The sequence below is a fragment of the Typopeltis vanoorti genome, chromosome 8, assembly GCF_054136105.1.
Source record: "Typopeltis vanoorti isolate ZY-2024b chromosome 8, IOZ_Tvanoo_1.0, whole genome shotgun sequence".
Classification (NCBI taxonomy): Eukaryota; Metazoa; Arthropoda; class Arachnida; order Uropygi; family Thelyphonidae; genus Typopeltis; species Typopeltis vanoorti.
This window is the reverse complement of record NC_143556.1, coordinates 150,798,154-150,812,501: the sequence shown is the minus strand read 5'-3', so window position 1 is coordinate 150,812,501 and position 14,348 is coordinate 150,798,154. Positions and strand designations below refer to the sequence as shown.

At 36.0% G+C, this 14,348-nt stretch overlaps 1 protein-coding gene across 1 annotated transcript in view; it reads left to right on the top strand.

Annotated features, from left to right (window-relative positions):
• LOC150104427 (adhesion G protein-coupled receptor G2-like) overlaps positions 1-14,348 on the top strand; it is a 107,897-nt gene that overhangs the window by 33,481 nt on the left and 60,068 nt on the right. Inside the window, exon 2 of the mRNA XM_090396480.1 lies at positions 9,045-9,191. The gene's annotated coding sequence lies outside the window, so the exon portion shown is untranslated. The remainder of the gene's footprint in view (positions 1-9,044; positions 9,192-14,348) is intronic.

Here is a 14,348-nt window from a genome sequence, read left to right as displayed (position 1 = left end):
ATGTTTGTGTATTTTAGTCTACTGTTCACATCTGAGAGCTGCTCAACTTTTATTCGCTTTAAAACTTTCTTATGTGTTATTCTTTACAATATGAAATTCAATTTTTTGCTGCTCAAGACTAAATGGTGATCACTTCCAATTTCAAATCCTCTGTACACTCTGGTGTCTTGCACAAGGGAGAAAGCATCACTATCAACAATAACATAGTCAGTGAGACTTTTCTTATTCCTTGCCTCTTCTCTCAATGTGAATTTGTGCACATTTTTATGTTGGAACATTGTGTTAGTAATAACCAGTCCATTTCCTGAGCAGAAATCCAACAGGTATTTGCCATTATTATTAGCTTTGCTCTCTTCTCCAAATTTTCCCAAAATATTTTTGTACGTTCTACATTCTCAAGTATTATTAATCAATAAAATAGCTATATGGATGAAATGGCCAATAATTTGTGCTTCATATCCTTATTATTTCATCAGCATGAACTGTTACTTTAATTTCATGTTTAGTTTAATGGTTTTAATTCACAAGACTTATAAGAAAATAATTAATATTTATTTAATTATTAAAATAAATTACAAAATAATGCTAACATCCAATACCATTCATAATTTTGTTGATGATTGTGTACACTATTCATATTTCTTCATCCATGAAGCATTGCAATGCTGAAATTACTTGGAGGTGTATAAAGACAATGTATAACTAGGTTATGGAGAATTAAGCAAGCTGGATATTAATAAGGCTGTGGAACTTGATGATATATCACCACATATTTTGAAGGAATGTGCTAGGGAATTGACATATTTATTTAATGAGTCTTACATTGGATCAAGTTACAAAGGATTGAAAGTAAGGCAAGATTGTATCGCTTCACAAAGGAGGTGACAGAAGTGAAGCATCAAATCATGGGTGAATCTGTGTATCAGGTGTTGTGGTTAAAATTTTGGTAAGTCTGGTTAGACTCATCATCAATTTCCTAATATGTATGCCCAAGAGGTGTTCAGGTTACTATGATAGCACTGTATGATTAAGTTTACACCATTATTTATCTCCTATCAACAATTTTCTTCCAAATCAATCTATTACTTGTGAGCACTCCAATATTGTCATATCTAACAATTTGTGCTTCTAATGCACTTCTGATTGAATCAGTCCACCTAGACATTGGTCTTCCTCTGAGTCTCTTTCTTGTCATTTTGGCATCAAACACCTGTTTTGCTAACCTTTTCTTCACTGATTCTATATAAGTGGCCATACTACAACCTTAGATTAGCTCTGTTGACACATTCTTGAATGCTAATAATGCCATGTTCCTTTCTAATATCTTCATTTGTAATATGATTCTCCCATTGATGCCATCGGTTCATTCTACTAATTTTTATCAGCAACACTAATACTTGTAGTCTATAGTCCTTGATCAAGTGCTTTGTTTCTAACCCAACTCTTAGATCCATAACTCAAAACTGGTTTAAACAGTGTCTTGTGTACTGCTAGTTTGGAGTTTTGGCTAATTTCTATCTTATTCCATATAAATTTATTTGGCTGGCTATCCACCAATACCAGTTTTGCTTATTCTTTTGTCTATTTCCAGATTTAACCTGTCATCTTCACTAAAAACTATGCCTAAATACTGAAATATGTTACTTGTTCTGTAGGATCTCCATTCAGAATGCAGTTGGAGTTTTCTATGCTCCTGCCTATTTTCATAGCTTAGGTCTTTTTATTGCTGATTTTCATGCGAAATTTGTTACAGCTGTTATTAAATTTAGTTAATGAATTCTGTTGACTTGCATTACATGTGTTAGGAGTACAACATCATCTGCAAAGAGCTATGTTTGACATCTCCAATTCTAATATCAGGCTTGATGCCACTTTCATAATGTGATCCATATAGATGAATAAGAAGGGATATAATGTGCATCCTTGTGTTAGCCCTGATTTTACATCAAACCATCTTTCTGTATTACCTTCAAGTCTAACTGCTGACTGATAACTTAAATCAAGAGTATGGCTTACAATAAGGAAATACTGTGAGTAGGCATATTTAAATAAATTATGATACTGGAATTAACTCACGTAAAATATTATTTTACATGAGTTAATTCCAGTATTCCAGGGAGGATAGAGAAGATAGAACAGGGGGAGGAGTACTGTTGATGAAGCTGATGTGTTGCAGCCAAAGAAAATAATATATCAAGATGATAGACATATCAATGAGAGTTCATTTTGAGGTGGTCTGGTGTGAAATAGTGACCAACGCAACCAAATATACAGTTAGATTCTGCTATAGGCCAGGGGGTACATGGGGAGATATTGAATTCATGCATCAGCAAATTAGTGCAGGTTTAGTGATTATTATGTGGATTTTAATTATGGCGATATCAATTGGAAGGAGGAAATATCATGTAGCAAAAAAGAAATGGAGTTCATACATCTTCTACGAGAGAATTACTTGAAACAGAACATAACTGAAGGGACACGTGGTGTGAGAGTGTTGGACCTGGTTATTGGTCCAACACTCTCACATAGTAAGGTATCCTCATTACCTCCAATTGGTGAAAGCGATCATGTGGTATTGACTTGGGAGGTTGCAAAATCTGTGGATTTTTCTGTTAAGAAGGGTACGGAACTACAGGTTAGGCAATTATAACAAGCTTCGGTGTGAGCTTGCAGCCACCCCATGGCAGAACATATTGCAGGGGAAAGATGTTAGCAGTGCATGGGATAAAATCAGTGGATATCTGAGGAAAGCAATATCAGATTGTGTCCCCATGGTCAGGAAGACAAACAGGGTAGGCGTTAGATGGATGAGCAGTAGTATCAAGCTTGATCTGCAAAAAAAGAAAATGTTATGGAGAATGTACCAGGAGAAATGTGATCAGTACACCCATGAGCAGTACAAGGCTCAAGCTAGGAAGGTTACCAGTATAGTAAGAAAAGCTAAATCAGATTATGAGAAAACCTTAGCCAATGAGATCAAAGGTAATCCCAAAGAGTTCTTCCACTATGTGGCAAGTAAAAGGAAGAATGACTTTGGAAGGATAACTTTAGTGGGTGATGATGGTATTGAGGTGACAAAATCAGATGTAATAGTAAAGTTACTGGGTGATCACTTTTCAAAAGTCTATCACCCAAGTGAGGATATCTCCGTACCTGTAGCAATAACTAATGTGAGAATTGAAGTTAAGAAATCAGAGGTATTTAATATATTGCAAAATTTAAATGCAAACACTGCTGTAGATTTAGATGGAATATCGGGTGTTGCATGAATGTCCAAAGGAATTGTCAACCCCTCTTACTTGGATATTTAACTTTAGTTTGAACTCTGTTATGGTCCCTAGGGAGTGGAAGTTAGGCAAAGTGGTTCCTTTGCATAAAGGTATCTCGAAAACTGCGGTAGTTAATTACAAACCAATCACCATCTCAGGAGTTGTGGCAAAAGTATTGGAAAGGTTGGTTAAAGACAAAATTCAAGAATTGGTGGATCAGGATATGATACTCTATAGAGGCCAACTTGGTTTTGTTACAGGTAGATCCTGCCTTAGCAATCTATTAACTTTTTATAATAGAATGACATCTGAGTTGGACAAAGGAACTGGCTACACAGTGATACTTTTGGATTTTTCTAAGGCCTTTGACAGGATACCCCATGGAACACTGTTATGCAAATTGGAGCAGATCGGAATGGATACTAAATTGGTGATATGGATAGTAGAATGGCTTAGGGAGAGGTACCAGAAGGTGGGTTATGGAGGAGCCGAGTCCAGGATGAGGGCAGGTGACCAGTGGTGTGCCTCAGGGCTCTGTGCTTGTGCCATTGTTGTTTAATTTGTATATAAACGATATAGGAAATGGCTTACAGGTAGATATTCAGTTGTTTGCTGATGATGCAAAGTTGGATAGCGCAATAAAAAATCAAGCTGATGTTGAAAGTTTGCAGGATGATTTAAATAAGCTGGTAGAATGGGCAAAAAGTAATGGATGTCAGTTCAATGTGGAAAAGTGTCAAGTTATGCATTTTGGGATTAAAAGATTCCAGCTGTGTACTGCATTGATGGAACAGCACTCAAGAGATTGATGAGGCTAGGGACTTAGGGGTGTTGGTAGATAGGGCGATGAAGTTCAGAGGACACATTGCTAAGGTGTCCAAGATTGCACATAGGATTACTTGGTTGTTGAGGAACACACTGACATTCAGAGATAAAGAGGTTATTATTCCCCTTTATAAAGCATTGATATTTCCACATTTGGATTACTGTCCTCAGGTCTGGTCACCTAGATTCCTTGGAGATGAGCAGGTTGTGGAGAGGGTTCAGAGGAGAGTGACTAAGTTGGTGAGTGATGTAAAAAATGCTCCCTATATTGATAGATTGAGAGCTTGTGGATTGCAGAGGTTGGTTGATAGGTGGAGAAGAGGGGATATGATAGAAACAGTTAAATTACTGAAAGGTTTCTATAGGATTGATGCAGGGGAAATGTTTCAACTGTGATGGAAGAACAAGAGGGCATCCCTGGAAATTAAAGAAGAGTGTGGTTAACAAGGGTTAACCTTGTGCAATCAAGTGTGGAGGGTGGTGAATGAGTGGAATTCATTGCTTAACTTAGTTGTGAGTTCTTTGTCTGTAAATGAATTCAAGAAGAGATATGACAGATATTGTTTTTGCTAGTTTGGGTCTCCCGTGATTAGTCTACTGACTCCACGGAGATACCCCATAATAATAATAATTTATTAGTATAATTTTCGACTGAGTATCAAAGACATCTTCAGTTCAAAGCTAATAGAACAACTGACAATTTCACAAGGCACCACCTAAGTAGCTAATGTAAGATAGCTAAAAAAAGGTCAATAAATTTCCTATGTTATTAAAAAAAACATAAAATAACCCCCCCCCCCCCCCCCCACACACACACAATTAAAAAAAAAAATTTAGGAAAAATTAGCTGATTTAAAAATTACTATCTCCCATAAAAGGGGATAGGACATAGATCATGTGAAGTAAAAGTTTCACATCTTTCTTTGTAAAGCTGTTCCATGAGTAACCCAATTTTGCGAAGGACTCTTGTCTTGTTCCAATGAACTTTGTCTAGTGTTGATGGTATGCTCTGCAATCGAGACTGTTCAGGTTCAAGGTATTGAAATATAAGACTTGTGTTCTTCTAGGTGAATAAAAGCAGATCTTCCTGTTTGTTCCAAAATAAGATAACTCACATGAGCAAGGAATGTGATAATCACCTGGATAATTGAGATGTGAAAGCTTGTCCATTGGAGAAGTAAGAAAGGTGGATATTTTTTCTGATGAGGTGAAAGGCAACAAAAATATTTAGTGGTTTTTTTAAAACTTTTGCTATGCATTCACTAATGCTTTGCACATAAGGAACAGAATACGACTTATTTCTTCTGGTATTTGAAGAGGTAAATATACCAAAACTGCTCTAAGCTTTTTTGATGAAAGAATTCTTATAACCATTGGATAAAAAAGTGGAAATAATGTTGCAATTCTTTCTGTAATAGCTCATTTGAGGAACATAAGGAGTGGGCCCGATGAACCTGTGTTTTAATAGTTCCAGCCTTTTGACTGGGACTGTGATGAACAGCATGGATAAAATGGCCTAAATGAGTCTTCTTCCTAAAAACTGAGAACTGTAGGTTACCATCTGGTTGGCGAAGAATTAAAAGATCTGAAAAGGCTAACGGCTTATTTACTTCTTCCTGTAGGGTGAATTGGATCCTTGGATGAAGTGCATTTAATTTAGAGAGAAACTGTTGTAATTCATAAGAAGAGCCATTTCAGATAGCAAAGTCATTTACATATCTGAACTAATGAGTCGGTCTAGGTGAAATGTTGTCAAAAATACGTTGTTCAAAGTGCTTCATAAAGAAGTTTGCAATAGCAGGAGAAATAGGATTGCCCATTGCTGTTCTTTTGATTTGTTGATATAACTTGTTTTTAAAGGAAAAATAACCAAAAATGTATTACAAAATCAAATATTTTAACAATATCTGAAAAAAATTCTTGTAGTAATGCAATGCTGTCAGATAAAGGAACATTACTAAATAACGAAACATCTAAACTGATCATGATATCCGAAGTGTTCAAATGAAGATCCGAAATTTTATTTTTTATATAAGTAGCAGTTCTTCTAGTTGATGTGAGTAAATTTGATAAAAATTTGGTAAAAGTGGGACAACCTATTAGCTTTGTACTGAAGATGCCTTTGATACTCAGGTGAAAATTATACTAATAAATAATATAGGTTTTATTTCTGGGAAAATTCCCATGTTATTCCTGTAAGTAGATATTAATTTTATGGCTATTTAGCCTATTTTTGTTTAGGAGTGCCCCTTTTTTATAATGTAATTGGATTTTTACTCAGTTTTAGGAGATTACTGAAGTTTTTCATAGATATATATATGAAGAATGTGAGAGGGAAAATTTGGAAATACCTTTTTAGGATGTTGCTGGCTGTCTTCTTATTCAGCATCATCCCCAGCATGTGGCAATATACGTTCATTTGCTCTTTAGGGATGGGAGTATGATTGAAAGAAAGGAGGTTTTGGAAATGGTGGTGGAACAATGTGGGAGAATTATTGGTGAGGCAAGGGGTATGCTGAATCTTTTTGAAAAACCTGGGCTTATATATATATATATTATTATTATTATTAAGGGTGGGCAGAGAATACTTTGTGAGGGGGGGTGAAAATAGGAGCAATTTTTTGGAGAAGAGGAAGGATATGATGGGATAGGTTTGGAGGTGGGAGCAACAAGGTGCGAGCCATTTCGAAAGTGCAATCGTCTTCTACAGGGTGTCCCAAAATTCACGCAAGAAGTAATTTTGATAGAAAACACAGGTTTTTAATTAAAAATTGTAATTTCTTATTGATTAATAAAGTATACAGTATAGGGTTATGCATGGAATAGCATATCGGGTAAATGGCCTCCACGGCTTTGCTGGCACATACGCACTCTTTTGTCGAAATTTTCCATGACCATTTTGCATAAATGTAGCTGAATTTCGTTGATACAGTGCTCAATTTCCTCCTTCAAGGCGTGGGTGGTTGTGGGCTTGTTGGCATAAACTTTAGACTTCAAAACACCCCAAAGAAAAAAGTCCAATGGCGTTAAGTAACATGATCTGGGTGGCCAATTCTGATCACCAAAACAGGAACTTACATGACCAGGAAATGACTCATGCAGTAATTGAATTGTTTCTCAGGCTGTATGGCATGTGGCATCGTCTTGTTGAAACCACATGTCGTCCACATCCATATCTTGCAATTTAGGCACAAAAAACTGGATTATCATGTCGCGATAGCGAGCACCATTAACTGTTATTGCCTTACCAGCTGCATTTTTGAAGAAGAATGGACTGAAGATGATGCCTCCAGTCCAAAATCCGCACCAAACAGTGACACATTGTGGATGCATTTGTTTCTCAACAATCACTGAACACCATTTTCTGAACACCAAATGCGACAATTTTGTCGATTAACGAAGCTATCAAGATGAAAATGAGCCTCATCGCTGAAGATGATTTTGTTCGAAAAATAAGCATCCACTTGTTTGTTGTTCCATAATCCATTCAATGAACTCTCTTCGCTGTGTGTGGTCAGTAGGATTCAGTTCTTGAGTCAATTGAACTTTGTAAGCATAAAGATGCAAATCTTTCATGAGAATACGCTGTAGAGAGCTCGAAATGCCCAATTCAAGACCACGGTGCCGAATTGATGTTCCTGGACTCTCAGCAACACTCTCACGAACTGCTTCGATGTTTTCTGTTGAACGACTTGTTGAAGGACGGCCAGAGTGTATAAGATCACTAATTGATCCAGTTTCCTTGAATTTTTTAATTAATCTTTTCACAGTTGATAAAGTTAAATCACTATTCCGACCATATTTTGTACGAAAATTGCGAACTGTAGCTGCCAAACCTTCATTATTTTTAAAATATTGCTCAACAATGAAAATGCATTGTTCTTTCGTGTAGCGCTCCATTTTTAATAACCCTGAACTGTCAGCTGTCACGCTGTCTTTTTTTTTCTCGTCGGCAACACTTTACCGCACAAATGGCGCTAAATTTAAATCTTGTGTGAATTTTGGGACACCCTTTATATAAAACTTCAATAATCCCCTTAAACTAAGTAAAAAAAATGCTAATGACATTATAAAAAAGGGGCACTCCTTAACAAAAATAGGCTAATATTTTAATATTTTATGTGAGTTAAATCTGGTATTATAATTGATTTGAATATAGAGTATGTATTGCTCTGTATAATGTTCCATTCATCCCATATAATTGTAGTGCTTTTAAAAGTTTTTCTCTGGGCACCTTGTTGTATGCCTTTTCCAGATCTGCAAAACTTAAGTGCAGATCCTTGTCATTTTATGATTTCTCAACTATTTGTCTTGAGGTGAAAATCTGATCTTGACAATCTGTATTTTGCCTGAACCCAGGCAAAATACAGATTGTCAAGACCTTGTTCTTCTCCAAGTTTCACTTCCACAATCTTTTGCAAACCTCTTTTCAGGTATGCTTGCATAAATCTTACCTGGAACACTTAGTAGAGTAATTCCTCTGTAATTCTCACATTCAGTTTTATTCCCTTTTTTTAATAGATGGATACTATGAGAGCTCTACTCCAATCATTGGGAATTTTAACTTCTGAAAAGGTCCTCTGCATGTAGCCACTTTTATACCTCTATACTTAAGCATTTCTAGTCAAATATTATCTATTCCAACTGCCTTTCCACATTTCAAGTTTTTGACAGCTTTTTCTACCTTAAGTATTGATATGTACTCTCTCTCTCTCACACACACACTATTCTATTTTTCAGTTATATTTTATTGATTTTAAATCATTTATGAATCAGAATCACAATCTCTGTGTATGAAATTTATAATATAATTTAAATCCTTGTGTCTTAAATAATATGTCACACAAGACATGATTTCAATTTTATTTATTGTTTCTTTATTTGAAAAAAAATCCTTAATGGAATCATAACGTCAATTAATTATGCTGTGTTATTAAATTGCTCATGTAGGTTAAAATCAACAATACCAATGTGAGTACCATAACAGAAACTTTAGCTACACTGAGTTTATCTTATGAATCACTCATAGGTATAGATATACATTACATTGCAGAAACTATAGAGAAAATTTCTTTGCTTCCCTACCTGGAGAGAATAGTAAGCAAAATTTGATTTCATATTTTCCTAATTTAAAAATTATTGATCTTGGGTTATTCTTAATAAAGATAATATAATTAGCATATGTCTTATCAATTATTTTTTCTGTGTATTTTTTAAGCCTCTGTAACACAATTGGAAGAATAGCGGAACATTGTGCTCTTCAGTTGGAAAAGATTGGGTTCATATGTTTACGAAGTGCTCATTACATAATTCCAATGCATCATTTGCCATTCTCACTTTGCCACCATAAATACATCAGTGGTAAAGAAAGAACCATACTTGTCACTTTTCTAATCTGCATTTGTTAATTATTATTAACAAATATTTACGGAATCAATAAACCCATTGTGGAAGGTTTCACTCAACCTGCTACATATCGAACTAAACTTAGTCACACTCTTAGCATTCAGGACACACTCAGTTAACATCTTCCACTCAATCCCTAGTGTAAGAAATGAACTTCTCACTGCCTTATTCACCATATTCTGATACATATTTGAGAAATGGACACTTGTTATTCCCCCTTTGCCTTCCACTCTATGTAAAATGTCCCATTTCAAGTGGCAGAAACTGATGTCGTCATAGAGGTTGATGAATGGAAATTTCTTAGGATTATGCAGAATCTCAATGCAAATATCGCTGTAATATTAGATGGGGAGTATCAGCTTGCATATTATAGAATGTTCAAAGGAATTGGCATTGTGTTCAACTGTTTAACTAAAGTCTCAAAGGAGTGAGTGGAAGGAGGACTAAATAGCTCAGTTGTATAAAAGCTTCTCCAAAACTGGTAGTAAATTATAGACCAGTCAGTATCTTGGGAGTGGTTGTAAAAGTATTGGAAAAGGTGATCAAAGACAGAATTCAGGAATGGTTGGATAGGTAAGAATATAATACTCTTGGGATGGGAATGCAACATGTTTTTAGTAATTTGGTGAATTTTTACAATAGACTGACTGTTGGATTAAGTTCATGTCTCCACAGTGATACTGCTGAATTTTGTATAGGCATTTGACAGAAAGTCACATGGAACTCTTATACAAATGGGAATGAAGCTGATGTGATATGGATATGAGGGTGACTGATAGACAGATATCAAAGTGGCAGTGTATATGGGGGAGTAGAATCCAGGAGAAAGCAGGTGACTGGTGGCATGACTGCAAGACTCTGTGCTTGGACCATTGCTGTTTAATTTGTATGTAAATGATATAGGAAATCCTTTGAAGGGAAGTATTCAGTTCTTTTGCTGATGCAAAATCATCTTTCAAGCTCTCTCTCTCTTAGGCTATGTAGTGAGTTTTCAGGATGATTTAAATAGGCTTGACAGTATATGTAAAAACTGGATGACTGGGATAACGAATGCCAGTTTCATATAGAAGTATAAAGTTATACATTTTGGTATGAAAAACTTTCAAGCTGGACCACATTGATGGAACTGTACTCCAGGAAATTGAAGCTAGGGCTTGGGTTATCTCGGTAGATTTAGAGTTGAAGTTCAGAAGGCATATTACTAATATGGCAAAGTAGCGCATAGGATTATTTAGTTATTGAAGAACACTAACAAGCAGAGACACAGAGGTTATCATTCTTCCTTATAATGCCTTGATATGGTCACATCTTCATTACTATTGTCAGGTGTTATCACCTGAGTGACTAAGATGGTGAGTGATCTGTAGAATGGAATGCTCCCTGTGACAATAGATTGAGGGTTGCAAATATTGGTTTATAGGTGAGAAAGAGGGGATATTATTATTATTATTATTATTATTACCATGGGCAACTCCAAAGAGTCCTTAGACTCATCGAGGGAGCCCCTGAACATCATGTCCATCACAACTATTCGACATTCACACACTCTTCTGTCATTCCTAAAAATAGTAACTCATTACACTCAATCCCACTTACCATATCTGATTCTGATAGCGAGGTTTCACTAATGCCAACAATCTTAGGCCACATCGTATTCAATGAAGCAATGAATTCAAATCCTTTGTTTCTAATGCTCCTGGCATTTGTGTATAGACATAATAAATTACCACATAGTCTATTCTTATAATTAGATATGCAGTCTATTTGGTCTTGTTCTAGAAATTTTCTCTTTTCCCTTCCTAGACATACTTAAAAGGTCTGAACCAAAGAATATTTTTTCACTCCTTCAACACATACATAACCATGTTCAAAGGCATTCATATCTTTATCATGTTTGCATACATTAGCTGAACTTTCACACATTTTTCCATTTCCTCTCTTGATGATCTAGTTTCCCTGACTCTCTGCATTAGGTCTCATACCAAGAAGTAATTTCTCCAGGCTTCTGATGCCAAATCTCCATGAAAAATTAAAAAATCTTGCAAAAAAAAATTTTCTTCCCCATTCACTTCATTTGTAATATAATAATTTAGATGTCTGCAGGTAGTACCACTACCTGCAGACTTCTAAATCTGATCTCCTGTTTTCAGCTGTTCAAATTACATCCTGTATGATCCTTTCTCCAACACCAGTAGTACCTATATTTGTGCAATTCAGTAGCCCTTGCCAGAGAATGCTCAATCTTGAATATCTCCTTTTTGACCTGCTTATGATTTCTTTGCCTTAATTTCTGAAAATCATTCTTGCCCTTTGGATTCTTGTCCTCAATGCTGATTTTCTGCTTTCCTAATAGTGACATCTTCCTAATGTTCACGTCTCTAATTTGCTACCTTTTTTAATATCAAATAACCAGCAGAAAGAGAAACTTAAGTATGTTGTATGTAATGACCAGAAGTAAATTGTTCATCTCTCAACTAGAATTTCTGAAAATCCTCTCTCCTCATCTAATACTGAATTTTTTTGTAACTGGTTCTCCTTCCAGGTACACTACTCAGGTGACCTTTATCTGAATTAGCAAGAGCACTCCTCTTGGTAATTCTCACATTCTCATTCATGTTTCATCTTTAGTGGGACTCCTTCCCCTCTGCCATTCACAACCTTTTATCCATCGGTACAACAGCTCCAAGTGCAAAGATCTCTCCTCTTGGTAATTTAGATCACAATCTCCTCCAAGTTTCATCTTTAGTGGAACTCTTTTCCTTCAGTTATTCACAACCTTTTGTCCATTGGCACTACATCTCCAAGTGGGAAGATTTTCATGGAGATCTTCCCACTTGGAGATGGTTATATTACTGTTTTCACTCTATCTATAATTCCCACCAAATATCCATGCTATGGTCATCCAAACAAGTCATGAGTCTCCATAGTTCACTCAGAATAGAAGCTGCAACATATTTGATGACTTTCATTCAGATTCACCACATTTTATTTTATGTTTATAAATTAAAATGAGGTAACTTACATATTAAGCAATCTTAATAAAAAAAAAAAAAAAATTCAAAAGAACTTTGGATAATTAAATGTATATCTCCCCCTCCCATTTATTGCAATGATAGTTTCTTATTAATACTCTGCCACGCAGAAAATTTAATTTAATCTTATAATTAAATTCACTTGTATTTGTCTCTACAAAAGAATATAAAAATCATGTAATTCACTTTATAAAATGTTATTTGGTTTCATTTTGTAACTTACGTCTGTGTTGTAAATATTGCTAAACTTTGATGTTTCATAATGGCGACGAAGACAACGTACAAAGTTATGAATTTTTCAAGTTTAAGAGTTACTTATTTTCGATTAATTAATAAAAATTAAGAAAATTTGGGCGAATACGATTAAAACAAATCATGTTGGTATGAAAGAGTTAATGAAAGACGAGCGAGTGGCATTGTATGGCGACTCCATTATTAAAGGTGTGCTGGATGAGAGGATGCACAAGGTATGTTTTCCAGGCAGAAAAATGAGTAGAGTGATTCAGGCAGTGGAATATGAGAAGGGAGTGAGCAAAGGAGTGATGGTTTTAATAGGTACGAATGACTTGACCGAGGACAAAGAGCACATCAGAAAGGATATCAGGAGGATGCTTAGATGGATAAAAGAGAATAGTGTGACAGGAAAGGTAGTAAACGTGTTGCCTAGGTATGACTGTGGTGAGATGAAGCAGAGAACAAGGATTTTGTTGATATGTTAGCTGAAATGTTTGAGGAGAAAGGAGTACAGTTTGTTAATGTGCGGAATGAGTTTGAAGGATGAAGTGAACTGTATGTCAGCGATGGATTGCATTTGAGTGGTTACTATGTGAGTCGCTTGGAGAGACTGCTGCTGGAAGATAGAAGTGAGTACAGAGAATGAAACAGATCAAGTGGGAAGTGATGTGGAAGAGCAGGAGAGTAAGACAGGAGAGATTGAAGAGGTGGTTATGAATGAGGAAGTGAGTGGCATGAATATGGAAAATGAGAGAATAGGTGTGCAAGAGGAACAGGGAAATGGGGAGGGTCAGGGTGGAGAGGGGAACACAGGGTGAGAAAGGTGGATGCTCCAACAGGATGTAAATGCATATGTAGACAGGAAAGGAATGGGATGACCTGGGATCAGGAGGAAACAATTGGAATTGAAGAGGGATCTAAAACGAATAAGCAGCAAGGGAAATGACCCCAGGTGAGCACAGACAGATCACATCGAATGAGTGGTATCAGTGGAACTAGCTGTAGATCCAGAAATGAGCTGTTGTGTTTGTGCACAAATGCTAGAAGTATCAGAAACAAGGCAGATGAAATGGTTGCACTAATTGAGTCTGTTCACCCAAAAATTGTTGGAATAAGTGAGACATGGTGAGATGAGGATGAAATCCTGACAGGAATAGAGATGGAAGGGTATGATGTGTTTTGTGTGGATAGAAAGGGTAAAAAGGGAGGGGGGAGTGCTATTGATGATAGAGAAAGAGTTATGTCCATAGAAAGTAGAGATGCAAGAGGGAAATAGTGCCAGTGGTTTTGAGACAGTATGGTGTGAGATAGAGATGAATGGAATGAAATACTTAGTTAGATGTTGTTATAGACCAGTTAATATGGATGGTAGTGATAATGAAATGTATGATCAAATTAGCTGAACTAATAAGAAAAGGGTGATCATTATGGGCAATTTTCATTATGGCAATATATGGAATGATCCTCAAGGGCTCACTTTAGTGAGTACGGGCATTGCAAACCCGAGGTACCTGATGCTGGACCATGCCTTACTTCATGTAATATACATCTGTTATATTATCTGTAAACTGGTCCTTCCTCT